The following is a 21,909-nucleotide window of genomic DNA, read 5'->3' on the forward strand; positions in this document are numbered from 1 at the left end:
ATTAAACTACTTAAATTAGCCAGTTAAGTACAATGTATAATTTAAAATATTTTAATATTTACTTGGTGCAAATTATTTTCCAAAGAAAACGGTTTAGAAGCTACTATCTGGTTTGTTATATCTAAATCAGCTGATTTGAACAGTGAATATGTGATATAAAAGAGGATGTATTGACCCCATACCTTAGCAAATGCATGGATTTCATAGTATATCCATGGTCACACAGCAAATATCAATTTGCCCAGCAATTTTCCATTCCCTTCAGGGCGTCAGATGCCTCTTTTCTGAGCAGATGGGGATATAGTTACATGTGGGTTGCCAAGACTCCCCAGTTTTTTCTAATTCTCGCTAGAGTCCATTCAAAACGCATACTGGTTGGCAAACATGTGACATATTTTTAAGAAGGAACGGCTGATGCTGGAATATCGAAGGTAGACAAAAATGCTGGCGAAACTCAGCAGGTGAGGGAGCATCTATGGAGCGAATGGAATAGGCAACGTTTCGGGTCTGCAGAAGGGTTTCGACCTGAAACTTTGCCTATTACCTTCACTCCATAGATGCTGCCACACCCGCTGAGTTTCTCCAGCATTTCTGTCTACCACGTGACATATTTGCTCTGGGAGATGCTGGCCATTGATGTATTTGCTTAGACCAGTGATAGAGTCTGGAGGTGAAAGGTTAGAAACAGCATTCTGAAGAAAATTACTGGTGGTAACAAGTTTAATCACCTTCAAGATTATTCACCTAATGGTCATATTTTGAACAGGAGCAAACAAAATCTGTTAATGAATGGATGACCAGAATGACCTCCTTCTGCAATGTAATATTTTCATAACTCTGGTGTGCCCCTTTGACCATTTCATTCTCAGAATCTGTTTGAAAGAAGGGGAATAAATTTTTAACTTGGTAAATGTTGCAATATCATCAAGGAGAAGCATTTTGCTGAAAACAGATAACAGCGGCCCCTTGCCCTCCAAGGATCAATAAATGATAGTCATCAGCGATTTATTATAGGAAAATCATGTCTGACAAATTAGCAAAAATTAGTTTGGTGCTATAATGGAGAGAATTAATGAGGAGATTGTGTTAATGTTATGGATTGCAATTTTTTTAAATTATTAAAACGTTGCATCACTTGTGAGAAAAGTTGAATTTTATCTGATAAATGATTCTATGGCAGTATCGATAGGAAATTGGCTGAGATTGAAAGCTGAGATGAGTGATGAAAGCCACTTAAATAATAATTATTGGACTTTAATTACAAAACATTCCATTGGCTGCACAGTACTTTTGAATGTTGAGTAGGCATCTGTGGTGTTATATAAACCCACATTTGTCGGTTCTGCTTTTTTTTACATCAAAAATTTGATGAAGATCCTAATCGCAAAAGAGCAGTTTAGTGGTTGCAGGTTTCCACTGGGAATTCCACGGATACTGGGAATCAATGAATAGACTGGGAGTGCTGAGAATTCAATTTGTATGAATTAAACAGCCAGTGGCAGCTTATGAAGAGTGACAAATGCATTGGAGGGAGGGGAAGACTGACTGCCTTGGGGAGGGTGGAAGTCAAACATGACAGTTTTGTTCACTTCAGGTGAACGGATTCACTGCTGTTTTTGTTTTCCCAAAGGGACTGTCTGAAATTTTTGTTGTCTGCCAAGTATGCACAGATGGTTAACAATGAGCTGTCTGAAATGAGAGTGGAAGATTTGGAACAGGGATAAACATAGTTACACTGTATACAAGTGTGATCTTGGCTTCACAATTCCTGAGACGGTATCATACTTAGAATTTGATCTTTGGGTCTTGGACACATGCTGGTGTAACTGTTTTGCTTGAATGGTGGGATGGAAATTGTACAGCTCCTGAAAAGCATCAGTGAATAGAGAAATTTGTGCCTAAATCCCCAAGATGCTGCTTAGCAGCAACGTTCATTCATCCTCAAGCTCCAAAAGATCTTGTGGGAACAAAAGCCTTTCCTCTGTTTGTTGCACCATTGTAGAATTGGCAGAGGAAGCCCATCAGTCTGCAGAACCTTGACTGAGGGTGGTTGTGAGAGGATTGAGGTATGTGATGGGATGGTGCGGCAGAGGTAACAAGAAACAGGATTGGGTCAGATTAGATGGTAACTGTGGAGAGGACTGAACCAGGCAAAGAGTCGGTGGAAATTAAATCTGGCTGTGAGGAATGATTGGAAGCTGGGATAGAGAATATTAAGGATAGACATAAAATGCTGGAGTAACTCAGCGGGCCAGGCAGCATCTCTGGAGAAATGGAACAGGTGATGTTCTGGGTCGGGCCTCTTCTTCAGAGGTCCAGGTTAAATCCTGGTGGGAGAGCAGGAGGATCACAGCGTGGAGCTGTAAGAGAGGGTGTTCCATTGGAGAGAGGAAGAGAACTTCTTCAAAGCAGGTTTACCTTGAAAAGATTTTGCAGTGGAGCAGACAAAATGCGTAGGAAGGAACTGCAATGCTGGTTTATACCGACGATAGTCACAAAGTGCTGAAGCAACTGAGCAGGTCAGGCAGCATCTCTGGAGAAAAGGAACACGGATACTAGGGAATCAGAATACATTTTAACAACTTCTTTACTTTTCTTCAAGTTTTTTCCCACCTTAATCACAATTTTTAATCCCCTTTTTCTCTCTCTGTGCCTGATTTAGCACTGGAATTATCTGGTGTCTTTCATGTCCCCTTCATATCTAATGGGTATTCCAAACAAACGGTCTTTTACAAAACGCGCATGCTATTGTTTAGAATTAACCTTGTCCAAACCTCTGTAAGATTTTGCTCTGTAAATTGCTGTAAGTGCAAGATAGAAATGGTGCAGCAGCCTTTGTGGGAATCTAAATGAAGAGAGCGAGTCACTGTGTCTTTCCTTCACTCATCCTCAAAATGATTGAGAAATTAAATGGGATCAAGTGGACAAGATCAAGAGTAATGCATCTTCTTAACAATTCAACAAAAGGATTGTGAAATTCCCTGTCAAAGGACTGAAAGGTAAAGCAAAATATCACAAAGATTTGCCTGAATAATGCCAAATACTATTTTTTAAAGCAAGACTAATCATTTGGAAAAACCAACACAAATCTTATTAACAGGGACTTGAATGATAAACCCTGCAGCAACACCTTTGTAAAAAATAAAAATGCATTCTGCTATTGTCCTTAAAGCTGAGTCTCACTTTGCGAGTTGACACAAGACGTACCCCGAGTTAAAACTCGTGGTAATAATGTACGATTAACGTACGGAACTCGTGGACGCAACTTAGAGACTCGTGCGGCTAACGGCAGGTACTCGTGAAACTTGTCAACTCTTGCAAAAAATCAAACATGTTTAAAATTTTCCACGAGCCAATTTTACTCTTGTGGTTAAGAATTGAAACATTTTAACGTAGTGGCCCGTGCGTTTACCTTAGTGTATCGTGAGTCAGTGGGCAGGCAGCAGCAGATTGTCGCTCCCTTCAGTTTCCCAGTGACAATCACCTGCCATAATGCGAGAGAGATCATGCACTGTTGTAGGTCTCCTTTGCACGTCGGTGTTTCTGTCTTTCTCCACTCATTGTTGGCCCTATCTGTCGCCACCCCCACCTACACCCCTCTGCTTCCCGGCCATGTGTGTGATCCCTTCCCTCCAGCTCTCCGCCCATTGCACCGGGCGCGGGGGCTTTGCACTGTCTTCACGTCGGCGATGCCAGCAGGTCAGTGCCAGTCGCCCCGGGGCAGTCGCTCCCTTCAGTTTCCCAGAGGGTCGGGACGGGACTGGAGTTGGGAGGGAAAGGTGGAGGTGGGGGGTGGGGGGTTAGGTGAGCAGGAGAGTGGGGATGTTTACAATTGCAGAGGGAGGGGGCAAGGGTGGTACAGTTCCCAGTCTCAGCTCCTGTCCAAGGGGGTGGCCGGAGACGTCAGGACCAATGGGACACAGACCACCAGGCCCACTGCAAACTCTTGATCATGCACTTGCAATCTCGTACATAACCATGAGTCTCAGGTTCACTTGGGGTACCTCTTGTGTCAACTCACAACGTGAGACTCAGCTTTTACAAATTGCTTTTTAGGCAACATGTTGGAAATTCAGCAGCGACCAGAAAAACGCTACGACTCTTTGGGTGACTGGGAGACTACTCACGGCCATATAGGCGACACCCTGGCGACATGTCATGGGGTGAAGCCTGTATGGTCGTGAATAGTCGCCCAAAGAGTCGTACCTTGTTCTGGTCGCCGCTGGATTTTCAACACGTAGAAAATTTTTGGCGACCTTTCCATGACTGAATTTCAAGGCACTGCCATGCAGCTCCATTGAAATCGGAAAGAGAAGACAACTTGCAGAGCCATAAACCAGCTTTTGATTTCATTCATGTGTGGTAGGAAGGAATTGCGTTGGCTGGTTTAGATACAAAATAGATGGAATATCACAGTGGGACAGGCAGCGTTTCTGGAGAAAAGGAATAGGTAAATAGGTGCAGATGCTGGTTTAAACTGAAGATAGACACAAAATGCTGGTGTAACTCAGCGGGAACGACAGCATCTCTGGAGAGAAGGAATGGGTGACATTTTATGTTGAGATCCTTCTTCATCCTAGAGTCAGGGAAAGAGAAATCCCTTATGACATGACTGGATAAAGAAGAAAACCTTACCATTCTCTTTGAGATTTATTCTAAATCGTTTCAGAACTTGAACAAATTAATTCAGTATTTATGGAAGCATATTCAAATTGCTTTTCTTTGACCTTCAACACAGTAACAATTAAATTATAAACTGAATTGTTTTTTCTCTTCTTTCCGGCTAAATCAAAAGCTGCATGGTTTTATGTGACCACTTTCTCAACAAAATCTCGGCCTAAATTAAGTTGCCTGGCAACCAACAGTCTCACCAGGAACTGACGGCTGCTTGAGGTTCCACAACAGCATTATTTGGACTTCTTGCGAATAAGAAACAAGTCGGAATCCATTCAGCCCCTCAAGGTAGACCCACTTTTCACTGAGATTGTGACTGAACTGCTTCAACATAATCCTATTATCCCTCTATCCTTTTTGTTATCTGGAAATATATCAATCTTTATTTTGATCTCAATCTATATTTGAGTGTCCACTGCCCTTCACATCATTTTATGTGTGGAGGAATGTTTCCTCATCTCAGTCCTAAACAGCCAACTGTTAGTAGGCCGCCAACTTTTATCTGAGGCTGTGATCTCAAGTAATAGACTCTTCAGTTAGGGGAAACTACCAACCTGTATCTATCCTGCACAAAACGCTGACTCATTTAACCATCAGGTCCAAGAATGTATTCACCAACGAGCTCAGTGATGGAGCACTGATATGACCATGTTCGGTCTCATCTGAGGGTGGTGTGACCTCCGACTCTTGCTTCCCTGATTTAAGTCAAAGACTCTGTCCATTCACCCTATCTATTACCCTCATGATTGATAGGTTTAATGTGAGGGGGGAAAGATTAAATAGGAACTTGAGTCAAGTCAAGTCAAGTCACATTTATTTATATAGCACATTTAAAAAACAACTCTCATTGGCCAAAGTGCTTTACATTTGTTATAAGAATAGTATAGACAAACAAACTACATACATATATACATATAACCCTCGCTCAGTGGACGTCAGGAAAGGCTTGGGAGTATAGATAAGATTTTAGTCTTGACTTAAAGGAGTCGATGGAGGGGGCAGTTTTGATGGGAAGGGGGATGCTGTTCCACAGCCTAGGAGCTGCAACCGCAAAGGTGCGGTTGCCCCTAAGCTTATGCCTAGACGGCGGGATATTCAGCAGCCCCAAGTCGACTGATCTGAGGGACCTGGAGGTGGAGTGGTGGGTGAGAAGACTTTTAATGGAGGAGGGGGCAAGCCCATTGAGGGCTTTGCAGACATAGAGGAGGGTCTTGAAATGTATACGGAACCGCACAGGGAGCCAGTGGAGAGAGGCCAGGATCGGGGTGATGTGGTCCCTTTTTCGGGTGCCCGTCAGGAGTCTCGCTGCGGCGTTTTGGACCAGTTGCAGGCGGGATAGGGAAGATTGGCTGATATCAGTGTAAAGAGAGTTGCAGTAATCTAGGCGGGAGGTGATAAATGTGTGGATGATCTTTTCGAGGTCATCAAAGTGGAGGAATTGTTTTATTTTAGCTTTCGTCCGAAGCTGAAAGAAGCTAGCTTTTACCACGGCATTGACTTGTTTGTCAAATTTCAGTGCTGAGTCAAATATCACGCCAAGGTTTTTGACGTGAGGTTTGAGTAGTGGGGAAAGGCTTCCAAGGTTGCCTGCTATCATTTTGATTGAGTCCGAGGGGCCGAGAAGGATGACCTCAGAATTACTCTCATTTAGTTGGAGGAAGTTCTGGGCCATCCAGCACTTTATATCCTCGAGGCAGCGGGTAATGTTAAGTAGATTTGATTGGTTTTTGGGCTTCAGGGGGAGATAGAGTTGTGTATCGTCTGCGTAGCAATGGAAGGAAATGCCGTGCCTTTCAATGACTTGGCCTAAGGGGAGCATATACAGGGAGAAGAGAATGGGGCCAAGGATGGAACCTTGTGGAACCCCACAGCAGAGATTAGCTGGGGAGGAGAAAGAGTTGCCTATGTTAGTCGAGAAACTCCTACCTTTGAGGGGTAACTTTTCACAGTGGGTGTATGGAATGAGCTGCTGGAAAAGGTAAATGAGGCAGGTACTATTGCAATGTTTAAGAAACATTTAGACAGGTATATGAATAGGACAGCTTTAGAGGGATATGGGCCAAACTCAGGCAGGTGGGACATGTTGGCCAATGTGGGCAAGTTGGGCCGAAGGACCTGTTTCCACGCTGTAAGACTATGACTCGAAAACACCCCTATAAGTTGTTGTTTTAGAAGTGCATAAGTTGTTGTGTTTCGGGACCAGGGTGTAGCACCGTTGTATCTTCTAAACTTTTTCCATGGTTGTAAGCATTTTGCTTTAATGCACTCCAGAGAGAAATGAAAATGACATGAAAAGAAGCAGATAAGGTCATTGTTTTGCAGTGCTGAGGCTCTTAGAATCAGAAATGATAATACTACACATAGTCAAAGTGCTGCAGCTTAGAAGGCAGACAGAATACAATTTCATAGTTTGCCAAAATATGAGATATCTAGAAATACATTTTTGGATAGCGTGCTTGCCAATATGTTAATCTAAATAATGAGCTTTTAGTTTGCTGCTTTTTCCTAACCTGTTTTTTCCCCCAATATGCTTTAAGGGAAAAGGAAGCATTAAACTAATGTAATAATGCTATTAAATGATAATATTTAATATAAATGATAATATGATATAACTTATGTGTTTGCAATATTTACATCTGCCATCATAACATGGTCATTAATCCAATTACAACAAAGAATGACATTTCCAGTAGATAGTGGTCCAACAAATTATTTGACTATGTGAACTGTTTGTGCAGCATCATCCTACAAAATTTGAGTATAGAAGTTGGGATGTAATGTTAAAATTGTACAAGGCATTGGTGAGGCCAATTCTGGAGTATGGTGTACAATTTTGGTCGCCTAATTATAGGAAGGATGTCAACAAACTAGAGAGAGTACAGAGGAGATTTACTAGAATGTTGCCTGGGTTTCAGCAACTAAGTTACAGAGAAAGGTTGAAAAAGTTAGGGCTTTATTCTTTGGAGCGCAGAAGGTTAAGGGGGGACGATAGAGGTTTTTAAAATGATGAGAGGGATAGACAGAGTTGACGTGGAAAAGCTTTTCCCACTGAGAGTAGGGAAGATTCAAACAAGGGGACATGACTTGAGAATTAAGGGACTGAAGTTTAGGGGTAACATGAGGGGGAACTTCTTTACTCAGAGGGTGGTAGCTGTGTGGAATGAGCTTCCAGTGAAGGTGGTGGAGGCAGGTTCGTTTTTATCATTTAAAAATAAATTGGATAGTTATATGGATGGGAAGGGAATGGAGGGTTATGGTCTGAGTGCAGGTATATGGGACTAGGGGAGATTATGTGTTCGGCACGGACTAGAAGGGTCGAGATGTCCTGTTTCCGTGCTGTAATTGTTATATGGTTATATGGTTATATTATAAAATTGTTTGAAGCCTCACTGTAAGATATTGCTTCAGAACCAGCACATTGCCCAAATTGTCCCAGATCACTTGGTTCTTCTCCGAATCAAATAATCATTTTGCCAAATGAGGAAAATAATTGAAAATTCACCCAGTTGAAGTTTAACAAAAATATATTGCGAGTTAAAGGGGTGGATTCCTCCAGGATAAGGCAAATTTGGAACTGGTATGGCAAGTTGTTAATCCATTATATTGATACGCAAGCACTGGGCTTCCATACACAGGTGACAACATTGGAAACAGTTAAGTTCCTTTTTGGCAATTCTGAAAGGGCCAGATGTATTTTCTTACATTTGATATTCTTTTCCTTCTGTGAACAATTTTGAGTTGAAATGTATTTCCCAGCTATCCCATTTCAAATACTTAAACATGCAACATACACCAAAGAAGACAGTGTAATACTCCAATCACACTTTGAAATATTTCATATTGTAGTTAAATGTAAAGTGCTGGAGTAACTATGCTGGACAGGCAACATTTTTGGAAAGAAGGAAAGGGTGACGTTTCCGGTCGAGAACCTTCTTCCAGAAATGTCACCCTTTCCTTCTCTCCAGAGATGCTGCCTGTCTCGCTGAATTACTCCAGCACTTTGTGTCTGTCTCTGGTTTAAACCAGCATCTGCAGCTCCTTTCTACAGATTTAAAATTGTCTTTTGATAACATAGAATGTGTCCAAATCTTTATTTTATTCAGTATGTTCTGAGGAGGATTTAAAGTTGTGCTAATTATTTCATTAAAGGGCCTGTCCCACTTTCACAACTTAATTCAAAGCCTCTGCAGAGTTTAAAGGACCTAATAAAAAAAATAAAGATTTGGGTAATCTACGAACTCCTACAACATTCCACGACTATTTTCACAAACTCCTACAAACTCCTACGTGTATGTCCTACGATTATTTCGATGCCTTCCTTACGAGTAAAAAGTTGCAATTTCTTTCACCCCGACCATTTGTTTACTCTTGGACATTTTTTATCGGGCTGGAAAAAACGTCCCAACTTACCTGATGCAACAACTACCTATGGCTAGCATAACGAGCCGCTACGATACATCTAAGGACCCCTACGACGTCCTACTGACTTGTTACGAACATTCTGTGAGTTTGAATCAAGGGGGAAACTCGGGAGAATTCGTGAATAACTCATGAAAGTGGGACGGGTCCTTTAGTAAGATAAAAACTGGTCTTGAGAACACTAAACAAGTTAACCTGAAGCTTAATGCACAATATGTTACACTGTAATCTGTTCACTGACCTTGCTGCCTGTTTTATAGTCTGTGAAATGCATGGGTGTCTCGTGTACTTAGAAACTATTGTGCTTAATGGATCCAACCAAATGCACAAATAGAAATTGAATACAAATTTCATGCAGATATATTTTTGATATTTCCAAAACAAGGAATTACACAAATACTTTAACAGGAAAGACATTTATAGAATAGCAGAAGATCGTGGAACATTTATGTAGTTCCACCAATATCTTCCATTGGATATACTCTGATAGTTCGACATGTTTGAGGCTTTGGAAGTGCCAGACGAACAGACTTTGCAGACTTTAGGATGTTATTTTCCCAACAGACTTTCAATTCATTTTCAAAAAGATGTTTGATCATATTATAATATAGTCGCCAGAGAAGACACATAATTTTGAATGGAGCGTAGAGAGCTGAAAGATATCAGGGAAATAATCCCTAGAAACTAGAAAGAGGTGCGGGAACCATTGCCCAATGAATGGGAAGTGAACTTGGGAGCCACAACCTTGGTGAATAGGTAGGATCACGGAAGGTGACTGGTGCCCTTATAACCAGGAAGGAGCGTGACGAAGGGCCCTCATCATCAGCAAGGAAATGCGGTGACAGAATCCAGGTGATTAGGAAAGGATGTTGAGACTTGGGGGCTTTGTAATTCTAGATGGAGCACAGGAACTGAGGCCCCAGTGATTGGGAAGGGATCACATGAACTAGGTTGGGTCCAAGTGATCGAGAATGAAACAAGGGAACTGGGGCCTTGTGGAAAAGAAACATGGCAAGCATGACCTCTGAACCATGCACGGCATAGCCATCAGGATTTCTGAATCCAGGGCATCGGAAATGTCCTCGTTCTTCAGGGAACGGGGATTCCCCTCCGCCACCATAGATGAGGCTCGCACCAGGGTCTCATCCATACCCCGCAACACTGCTCTCTCTCCCCATCCCCGCACTCGCAACAAGGGCAGAGTCCTCACCTTTCACCCCACCAGCCGGCAAATACAACACATGATCCTCCGCCATTTCCGCCACCTCCAACGTGACCCCACCACTCACCACATCTTCCCATCTCCCCCCATGTCTGCCTTCCACAAAGACCGCTCCCTCCGCAACTCTCTTGTCAATTCTTCCCTTCCCTCCCGTACCACCCCCTCCCCAGGCACTTTCCGTTGTAACCGCAAGAAATGCAACACCTGTCCCTTCACCTCCCCCCTCGACTCTATTCAAGGTCCCAAGCAGTCGTTCCAGGTGTGACAAAGGTTCACCTGTATCTCCTCCAACCTCATCTACTGCATCCGCTGCTCTAGATGTCAGCTGATTTACATCGGGGAGACTGATCGGCGGTTGGGCGATCGTTTCGCCGAACACCTCCGCTCAGTCCGCAATAACCTACCTGAACTCCCGGTGGCTCAGCACTTCAACTCCCCCTCCCTTTCCCAATCCGACCTCTCTGTCCTGGATTTCCTCCATTGCCAGAGTGAGCAACACCGGAAATTGGAGGAACAGCACCTCATATTCCGCCTGGGCAGCTTGCATCCTGATGGCATGAATGTTGAATTCTCCCAATTTTGCTAGCCCTTGCTGTCTCCTCCCCTTCCTTAACCCTCGAGCTGTCTCCTCCCATCCCCCCGCCCTCGGGCTCCTCCTCCTCCCCTTTTTCCTTCCTTCTCCCCTCCCACCCCCCATCAGTCTGAAGAAGGGTTTTGGCCTGAAACGTCGCCTATTTTCTTTGCTCCATAGATGATGCTGCACCCGCTGAGTTTCTCCAGCAATTTTGTGTACCTAGGATTTCTGAATCGTTGCTTTGTTGATAAGTGAAGTTTTATGTACAGAATTAATAAAGGTTCTTGATCAACGAAGGGATTGCCATGGAGCAGGCTTACAAACTATTGGCCACATCCCCACTGAGATCACGAAGAGTCTGAAAAAAAGCCCCAACCCAAAAAGTCACCTCCAGGGTCAGGTCAGTTCTCCAGGGATGCTGCCTGACCTGCTGAGCTACTCCAGCACTTTTTGTGCCTTTTTTTACCCCAGCGCCGTTGCTAAACATGAATACAGAATGCACTTGTGTTCAGCACAAACTTTGTGAGCAGAAGGGCACATTTTTGTGCTGTACTGTTCTTTTAATTTGAAAGTGTTATAATGTTATACCACAGAATAGCATACATCTGAGGAGTTCATTATTATCTTTTAATGGCTTTTATTAGCTGAGATTATTAAGACTCACCTTAATATAGCTTTGGTTATGGGCTTCTTTAGTGTTGCAGATTCACAGTAAAGCCTGTGCAATTACTTTGATCTTCCTTTAAGCATGCCAGATATTTTTATTTTGTAGCTGGTGGCAGCTTTGAGTAAGTTATAGATTGTATTTCAAATCACGTGCCACTAATAATTTACCGCAGACCGATGCTGCAGAAAATCGAGAAGGTCGTGCCAGCAGCTACAATCAGATGATTCCCTTCACAGCTATTAACCAACCGAAACATTTGCAGTTTGCACCATTTCTTCTGTCCCAGTTGACTGAAACCCAAATCCTGCTAGTTTAAAGCAACTCTCATTTGAGACAAACCAGAAATTTCATTGAGAATTTGTGAGGTCGATATGAATTTCAAACAATTTAATCCTATCGAGATATTTTTATATTTCAGATTAGCATTTGCTGCAATGGGGGCATTGCCCTTCTCATGCCTCACCTTCTCCATCTTCTACAGTATTGGTCTGAGGCAAAAAATTAGCAGAGCATAATGTCCATTAGCAAAGAATTGAAAGTCACAGAGCAATAATATACTCTACATTTAAAATAAATTGAGATTGGGGCAATTGAGAATTGAGTATTTATTGTTCATCCATTCTTGCCTGGAGAAGGTGATGGGAAGCCACCACCTTGAGCTGTAGTGGTCCTTTTGGTGAATATGCCCTTTATGGTGAATATGGTGAATGTGCTTTTGTGTAGGGGGTCTCAGGATTTTAACCCAGCAGTGATGCCTATTTTCACACTGTATCTCTAAATTAAACTAAACTAATTGTGAGGTCATTAGCAAACATTATATTTTAAAGGAAGGAAGATCATTGATGAAATAGTTGAAGATGGTGAGTTTGGAATATTGCCTTAAGGGTTATAGTGATCATATTCTGACAACCACAGTCAACTTCTTGTGTGGAGTGCTTTCCACCTTCAGATCAGTAGGCGTGGTTTTAACACAGTGCCTGATGCCCCACTTAGTCAGATGCTACCTTGACATCAAGCACAGTAATGCCCCTGTCCCACTTAGGAAACCTGAACGGAAACCTCTGGAGACTTTGCACCCCACCCAAGGTTTCCAAGCAGTCCCCAGAGGTTGCAGGTGGTTGCCGTAGGTTGCAGGTAGTGGAAGCAGGTAGGGAGACTGACAAAAACCTCCGGGAACCGCACGGAAACCTTGGGTGGGCCACAAAGTCTCCAGAGGTTTCCGTTCAGGTTTCCTAAGTGGGACAAGGGCATAACTCTCATCTTACCTCTGGAATTCAGCACTTTGGTCCACTTTTGGACCATTGCTACGTTCCTGCCAAAATGCAACCTGGAATTGGTGAGGAGGTTATCAATGAATAAGTGCTGCCGGATAGCAATATCAATAACAGTTGTCACTCTTCTATGGGTAACTGAGGGTATTCTGATTGAGCAGTAATTAGCTGGTTTAAAATGATCCTATTTATTTTTTTGTGTGTAAACAGGGCATACCTGCTGTGCCTCTTCAGTTTATTTATCTTTTCTTCCCAAATAGAAACAAAAACAGAGTCAATGATCGTGCAATGATTCTTAATAATCCAAATGCTGGGATTGATGAAATGTCACAGACACACACAAACTCTCATAAAAAAAAAAACAAGATCTTTCAGTCTAGGCGATGAAAATAGTGGTCAAAGACTTGCAACAGCATTACAGATCCAGAGTTCAATAGTGAGCAACACATCTTGGGAAAGATATATTGGTCTTGTAGGAAATGCAGATTAGAATGATGCTTGCACTTTGAAAGGTTAATTAACAATGAGAAATTACACACGCGGGCTACATTCCTTGGTTTTTATTGGCATATTGGGTGATAATGATGGTCGTCAAAATATTTAAAATGTTTTATAGAAATTCTCTCTGCTGCTTAGAGAATGAAAAGGTTTGATTACAGGGTCTTCAACCTAAATGTTAATTTTGTTTCTCTTTTCACTGCCTCACCTGCTCAATGTATCCAGCGTTTTATGAGTTTACTTCAGATTCTAAATAGCTGCAGAATTGTTTCTCTTCAGCTTTCAGTGTGTTCTGCTCTGAGATCCATATGATGAATAAAACGTTTTTTTAAAGTTGACCACTGCTGAACAAATGTCTTAGTTTTAACTAAACGAATTATACAAATGTCCACATGCGTAACCAGAGCTGTGTACATTTAATACCATAGAACATAGAATATTACAGTACAGGAAAAATCCTTACAGCCCACAATGTCTGTGCCGAACATCATGCCAAAACGATTGTTATCTGCCTGCACATAATCCATATCACTCAATTCCCTGCATTGAACTTCATGGATGACAATTATTCTGCTTGGATATTCCCTGAGCTCATTTAAATTCACCCAGAGGGTATATGGGAAGAGGGTATAATGTCCCATCTGAAGTTGAACCTGCAAGTTTTAGACACAAACGTCAAACAGCATGCAAGAGATTAAGGATGAAAACCAAAACCAAAAGCATGTTTTTAATGCATCATTGATGGAAGAGGACTGAACTTTAGTATATCTCCCTCCATTCAAATCACATTTCTCCTTCTTTCCAAACTTTACATCTCCCCTCTCCAGACTGTATCATTTCAGCTGTATGATTAAATGCTGACAAAGTTCAGATGCACATCATGTTCCTCAGTTTGAAGAGGAAATATTCAGGAATCAATTGGAATCAAGTGACTCCTGAAATGCCTTAACTTATTTGAAGGTGCATGGGACATTTGTTCTTTTGATTAAATCATCTACATTCACATGGATTTACATATCCAGCCTGTAATCCAATTTTTGTTCTAAATCATGTTGAATATCTTCAGGTTTTTCTCTGACAGTTTGAATCATTAAAGAATCTAATGTTTTTGTAGAGAGCAAATATGAGCAATGATGCATTCAATTTGACTGCTGCAGTTTATCAACCATCTCAATTGATCAAAGAAGGCCAAGATTCCTATGATAATGAAGTACATCCAAAATCATTTTATTCCATATACTTGGCTCGCAATACACCGTCCATTGACTTAATAACAGTTGAAGTTCACATGTGTCTACCTATCCGGATTGAAATTTAACCATGTGAAGTCTTGCCTTCATCAACTGGGAGGAATGGAATGAAAAACAAATAGGTTGAGGGAAAATGATTGATCCAAGTGAGCACACAGGCAAAGGAGGTAAATATTTAATTGTGAGTTGCCTCAAGGCCTGGGTCAAAAGATTATACCACAATAGACTCATCGAACATAGAATACTGCAGCACAGGGACATGCCCTTCAACCCACAATGTCTACACTGAACATGACTAAACCAATCTCCTCTGCCTGCCTCCTCTGCCTGTCTACTCCTCTGCCTGCATGCCCCTCCATTCCCTGCATACCATTGGGCCCATCAAAAAGCCTCTTTAATGCCACTGTTGTATCTGCTTCCACTACCTCCCCTAACAGAACATACCAAACACCATCTATTCTATTTTTTTTTAAATGGCTACACAACTTCTTTCCCCCTCTGGCCTTAAAAGGATGCCACCTAGTCTTTGACATTTCCATCCTGGGATAAGATAACTATCTATCTCTCATATTTTTTTCTACTTGTATCTAATCTCTCCTCAACCTCTGATGCTTCCCCTAGTGTATAGAGTAGAACTAATGTATGGGGAATTGCTGATCGGCACAGACTCAGTGGGCGAAAGGGCCTGTTTTCACGTTGTATCTCTAAACTAAACTAAGGGGTGAGTTTCTGGCTCAAGAGTCTTCGGTGAGGATTCTGAGGCAAGAAGGCTAAACAAGGGTTTATCCATGGTTCATGGATTTAAGGAATACCTTTCGGCCAAAACCTCATTAAATTACCAATAGTTATGTGGCTAGCTTCTATTATCTAAGAATAAATAACACTATAGCACAAAAACAAGGCCTTCAATGCCTGCGCCGAACATGATGACAAGTCCATCATTTATCCACCTGCAGATAACCTATATCCCTCCATTGAATACATATCCTAATGCCTATTCAAAAGTCTTTTCAGTGCCATGAACATATGTGCTTCAACCACTACCCCTGGCAACACATTACAGGCCACTCACCACCCTCTGCGTAGAAAAACTTGCCACGCACATCTCCTTTAAACTTTGCCTGTCTCACCTTAAAGCCATGCCCTCTAGTATTAGATTTATCCATCCTGGGTAAATGTTTCTGACTGTCTAGCTGATCTATGCCTATGTATATCTATTTCTTAGGGAATTTTAACAATAACAACATTATAAGTAGAAGGGCAGCGCGGTGGCGCAGCGGTAGAGCTACTCCGAGATCTTTGGTTTCCTCCCACACTCCAAAGACATACAGGTTTGTAGGTTAATTGGCTTGGTGTAAATGTAAAAATTGACCCTAGTGTGTGTAGGATAGAATTAATTTGCAGGGATCGCTGGTCGGTGCAGACTCCATGGTCAGCGCTGTATCTCTAAACTAAACTAAAAAAAATTGTGCAAAGTTCCTAGAAAGACACAGAAATAAGGAGTTGGTTTCTGCATGTGTGTAAGAGTAAAACAGCTCAAAGCTGTAATTCAGTATTTCTTGAAATACCAACAGTATTGAATCGGGAAAGATGACTCTTTTCAGACAATCTCAAGCTGAAAGGAACGTAATTACTTAATATTTGATGGTGCAAATGGAATCTCATTGAGATAACACAAAGCTATTAAATAAATGTTATGCTGTTGGGAATAACGGTTTAATTGGCCCCTTAGATCACAAATCGCTCTAGATTTTTTGCACAAATAAAATTCAGTGTCTCAGTCAAATGAATAGAAGGTGAGATATTACAATGAGATGATAATGCATTTAAATTAAATCTCAACCTAATTTTACCAGGCTGTGCAACAGCTGAGAGAAATACACTGAATTACAAAGGCACTAAACAGTGCGAGCATAAATGTTTTAACTGCCCAAGATAATGAAATGTTTTAGTCAAGGGAGAGGCTGCCCGAGTATGTAAATTTAATAAATTGAGATTTACCTGAGAATGCATGTGTGGGTCAAATCCTGGCTTTATATCAAGTATGTCCACTATAACATTATCAGTATCTATACTATTTCTTCATCCATGTTCTGGGAGAAATCAATTGAATTGAGTGCCAAGGTCATTGCACCAGTTGAAAAATCCTGTTCAATCTTGAATGCACTATCACTTGTCCTGTGAGATTTTCATCAAATTTAGATCTAATGACATGCGTAAGGATAAAAGTGAGGATATTCGAACAACCTCATGAAGCATTATTTTCTGACCATCTGAAGTAATTTGTGGCCATAATGTTTAATTTGTCTGCCTTTCATTATCCCCTAACTTTAATTTTCCTCATAACATCTATGCCTGGATTCCTGAAAGACACGCCAATATTTTTATTAAGACATGCGTAAGGATGCACAAACTGAACAACAGTGTCACAACATTTTCATTGGTTATTTGTAATGGGCCTGTCCCAGTCAAGCGATTTTTCAGCGGAATGCTGGTGACTGTCAAGTTGCTGGCAGTCACCTGGAAAAGCCCGAATTCCAACGGTGACTGTCAGAGTGGAACACACACGCACGCACACACCCACACCCACACCTACACCCCTCACCCCTCCCTCCCCCAGGGCAAGTGGGGGAGTGCTGTCTAAAACATTCCCACGGTGAAAGCCAAGGTAATACGACACACATCACGATGAACAGGAAGGTTGGCGCTGTAATTAAGACAGCTAAAGCACAGTGTATGGTAAGTCCTTTAAAAGAGGCGTGAGGGAGAAGGAGTGGAGATAACTTTTAAGAAGCCAAAGATACACGGCTCTGCGGACATTTAACCGGACATTACCGGACAAGAAGCTCGGTATTTAACATTACCGGTCGGTTCCTTGGTTCTGAAAACTACTGCTTACCTTTTTTTACCCCCTATGAGCCAATGAAATTCACCGGTCAGCACCGGCTCCAACCTACGAGAACCTCCGACCTCCTGGCAACCCACTAGGACCTCCTTGCGACCCACCTACGGCTCGGGAATTCTCGCTAATCTCCATGGCGATTTCATTCAGCTTGAGGTCAATTTTGGCATTAGTCAAATTTGAGGAGACATTTACACTGACACATTTAATTACTTCCATTTATGACAAATTAAGGACAAATTGGCGCTAACCCCTGCATTTTTCTTTGTGTTATTGCATGGTGAAAGTTATGCCAATCCCACTACTCGACAGACAGAATCCATACCACGATTCTGAAAGCAGCACTTCAACAACCGTTAAAGGAGATATTGTTGATGACGTTCACTTTACTGGACAACAAATGGACCTTGGACGAGTCAGATGTATTTTTTTACGGGAAGTAAATGATCCCAGAATGTTTTATTTAAAATAGCATTAAAATTCAATAATCCCTGATTAACACACAATTGCATTCTGATTGATAGTTAATTTGCTAGAAAGGTATTTCTCATAATACGACGAGGGATATTTGTTCCATATTTGTCTGAACTTAGTTTAATTTGGATGATTAATGAGGTTTGAATAAAATACTGCAACTGGTATCTACAGTTATTGTGAATAATTAATGAACTGAGCAACAAGACTCATCAAATGAATTGTTTAAGAAGGAACTGCAGATGCTGGAAAATCGAAGGTACACAAAAAAGCTGTAGAAACTGAGCGGGTGCAGCAGCATCTATGGAGCGAAGGAAAAAGGCCGAAACCCTTCTTCATATGTCACCCAGATGCCTTTATTGCCATGACAATCCAAGCTTTACTTTAAATTTAATTGGAGGAACAGCATCTCATATTTAGCTTGGGCAGCGTACAACCTAGTGGTATGAATATTGATTTCTCTAACTTCAGGTAGCCCCGGTATTCCATCTCTCTCTATCCCTCCACTACCAAAGTCACACCAGCTTCTCGTCTTCACCCCACAAACAGCTAACAATGGCCTGTTTCCTTCATCATCATGTTACTTTTTTGCATATCTTTCATTCATTGTTCTTTATCCTTCTACATCAACATCTATATCTCTCATTTCCCTTATCCCTAACCAGTCTGAAGAAGGATCTCGACCCAAAACATCACCCAATCCTTCCCTCCAGAGATGCTGCCTGTCCCGCTGAGTTGCTCCAGCTTTTTATGTCGATCAAGCTTTATTGTTCTGTTCATTCCTTTGATCCATTCTTCATCTCTCTGCAACATTAAAGTTAATTTGTTTACTCAGTTTTAAATTACTGATGAAAGCTCTTGGTTGTGTTTCTCCTTCCACTGTTTTCACCTGCATTTTTCAGTCATTGTTTGATAATCCTCACATCTGCTCTTTTGCTTTGTGGATTTTTTTATACCAATTTGTGTTTGGAAATGTGAGGGATAATCTCCTTAAATCACACAAAATTATTGTAATACTGTAATTGCAATGTTGATGCTACCCCTGCCTCTGCAGGCTTGTTCGAACTATCAGTCACAATGTCCAAGTAAATGGCTGGTCAGTCAAAAATTCAATATTTTGGATATTAAGCAAATTAAGGAAAACCTGAGGTGAATGATAGGCCATTATCATATTAGTTGTTTTAGTTGTGAGCCAACAAATTACCAAATGTTGCCTCTATTTCCTATATTGTTACTTTGTTGTACAAAAGGGCCTGTCCCACTTGGGCGACATTTTCAGCGACAGCCTGAAAAGAGGTCGTCGTGGTGTGGTCGGGGCGTGACGCGGGGTGACACATGTAATGACGCACGGTGTCTCCCTGTCACGCCTGGATTTTAGAATGTTCAAAATCTTCAGGCGGCATCTGGGTGTTTTATGATGTTGTGCACCCTGTCACACGCTGACGTATGCTGTCCTGTGGGTGACGGCCGGTGGCGCGGGTATATAATGCGCCAACTTATCCATTAAAAGGTTATTGGTCCTTAGATTTATTGTAGATAAGTTAATTTCCAATGTGATTATTATACTTCGGTGTAACCTTGTGTTTTGAAGTGGGTGATGTGGAGTGTCGTATCTTGACGTGGAATGTCGTACAACTTGATGGTTTTTAGGGCATCAGTCACTGACGTTCGCAGTCGCAGAAAAAATCGTGAAGTGGGACAGGTCCTTAATTTATCAGGGTGCGTGTTATCATGCAAACTCTGCTTTGCCACCTCATTGATTGCTTAAATGTCACATGTATATCAGTGGAAGGCACTCTGTCCTCTGAATTATGAGTCACGCACCAATGATTTGAGAATAACTATGTAGTCTGATTCTCCAGTGGAGTGCTTGGAGGTTGCTGTAGTATCAGATGTGCAATTTTCAGCTGTTGAACACACGCACCTTTTACCAGGGCCGGATTTAGATGAACAGCGGCCCTAAGCTGTTCCACTTGTGAGGCCTCCCCCCCCCCCCCCAATCCCCCACCAGCACGACTAGATGGTCCACCTGATTGACACCGATTTGCAGCCTAGCGTGGCCAATGTGATATGGGGCTGGAAAGCTGTGCTTTCTTTATTTATCTATCTATTTATTTATTTGTTTGTTTGTTTGTTTGTTTATTTATTTATTTATTGCCACTGCTAGTGTCGAATTATTGACTTAAAACCCTATTATTCTGAAATGGAGGGCAAGGAAAATGACTGAACGGTTGTTTAGAGACTACAGTGCGTTGTGACAGCATATGTAAGAAAGGCCTATGACAGTGTCAAAAATATTATACACCTTGCAGGGCTCTCACTTAATTTTTGTTCTCTGTTGTCAGCCGGGCAACCTTGGCAGCTTTTTAAGTTGCCAAATAACAGTTTAGGTGGTCATTTAAGACGGCTTGCATGACGCGTGCGATAATGTGCTTGGACGAAGTGCGTAGTTACCAGTCGGAATTATTCTCAATGAAGCACTCACATATTATTTCTGCTTCAAATAAAGCCACAAACTAAACATATTCACCAATCAAGACATGATATATAACACAATGACATGTAGCAAAATTATAATACAGTATCTCAACTCTTTTTACATGTTGCAATGAATGCAATTTCTATTATTTCTTTCCACTTCCAAACAAAAATGTGGTTGCATTATTCAGCGTATGATCAACCTCGGTGAGACCAAGCGCAGGCTTGGCGATCGCTTCGCACAACACCTCCACTCAGTTCGCAATAACCAACCTGATCTCCCAGTGGCTCAGCACTTCAACTCCCCTTCCCATTCCGAATCCGACCTTTCTGTCCTGGGCCTCCTCCATGGCCAGAGTGAGGCCCACCGCATATTGGAAGAGCAGCACCTCATATTGTGCTTGGGTAGTTTACACCCTAGCGGTATGAACATTGGCTTCTCTAATTTCAGGTAGCCATTGCTTTCTCCCTCCTTTCCCTCCCATTCCCAGCTCTCCCACAGCCCACTGCCTCCGCATCTTCCTTTCTTTTTCATGTCACCCCCTCCCCGACATCAATCTGAAGAAGGGTCTCGACCTGAAATGTCGTCTATTCCTTTGCCTTACCCGCTGATTTTCTCCAGCTTTTTTGTCTACCAATGGGATCCCACCACTGGCCACATCTTCCCATCTCCTCCCCTGTTGGCTTTCTGCAGAGACCGCTCCCTCCGTAACTCCTTGGTCAATTCGTCCCTTCCCACCCAAACCACCCCCTTTCCTGGCACTTTCCCTCGCAACCGCAGGAAATGCCACACTTGTCGTTTTAATTAAGTTCAAGACTATGGGGCTGTACATTGGCCATAATATTGCTGCCTAAAAGTGCCAGAGACCCGGAATTGATCCTGAATATGGGTGCTGTCTGTATGGAGTTTGCTCCTTTTTCCTTTGATCACATGGGGTTTTCTCCGGGTGCTCTTGTTTCCTTCCACATTCCAAAGATGTGCAGGAACCTATTTCAGACCCAACCCAAAATGTAATATTTTCCTTTTGTCCAGAGATTCTGTCTGACCTGTTCAGTTACTCCAGCTTTTTGTGTCTATCTTCAGTTTAAACCAGCATCTGCACTTCCTTCCTACACACACTATACTATACGATAGAACTTTGTTAATCCCAGGAGGGAAATTGTGTGTGTGTGTGGGTATATATATATATATTACACACACACACACACACACACACACACACACACACACACACACACACACACACACACACACACACACACACACACACACACACACACACACACACACACACACACTTATATAGTTATATATTCAAAGATAAATTACACCGCTTTGTTTTTTTATTTATAACATTGTTTTCAGAGTACTATGTTTACATATTCTGTTGTGCTGCTGCAAGTAAGGATTTCATTGTTCTAACTGGGACGTGAGAGAATAAAACACTCTTGACTCTTGACTTACTCCACTAATGTGTGG

The sequence above is a fragment of the Leucoraja erinacea genome, chromosome 26 (assembly GCF_028641065.1).
Source record: "Leucoraja erinacea ecotype New England chromosome 26, Leri_hhj_1, whole genome shotgun sequence".
Taxonomy (NCBI): Eukaryota; Metazoa; Chordata; class Chondrichthyes; order Rajiformes; family Rajidae; genus Leucoraja; species Leucoraja erinaceus.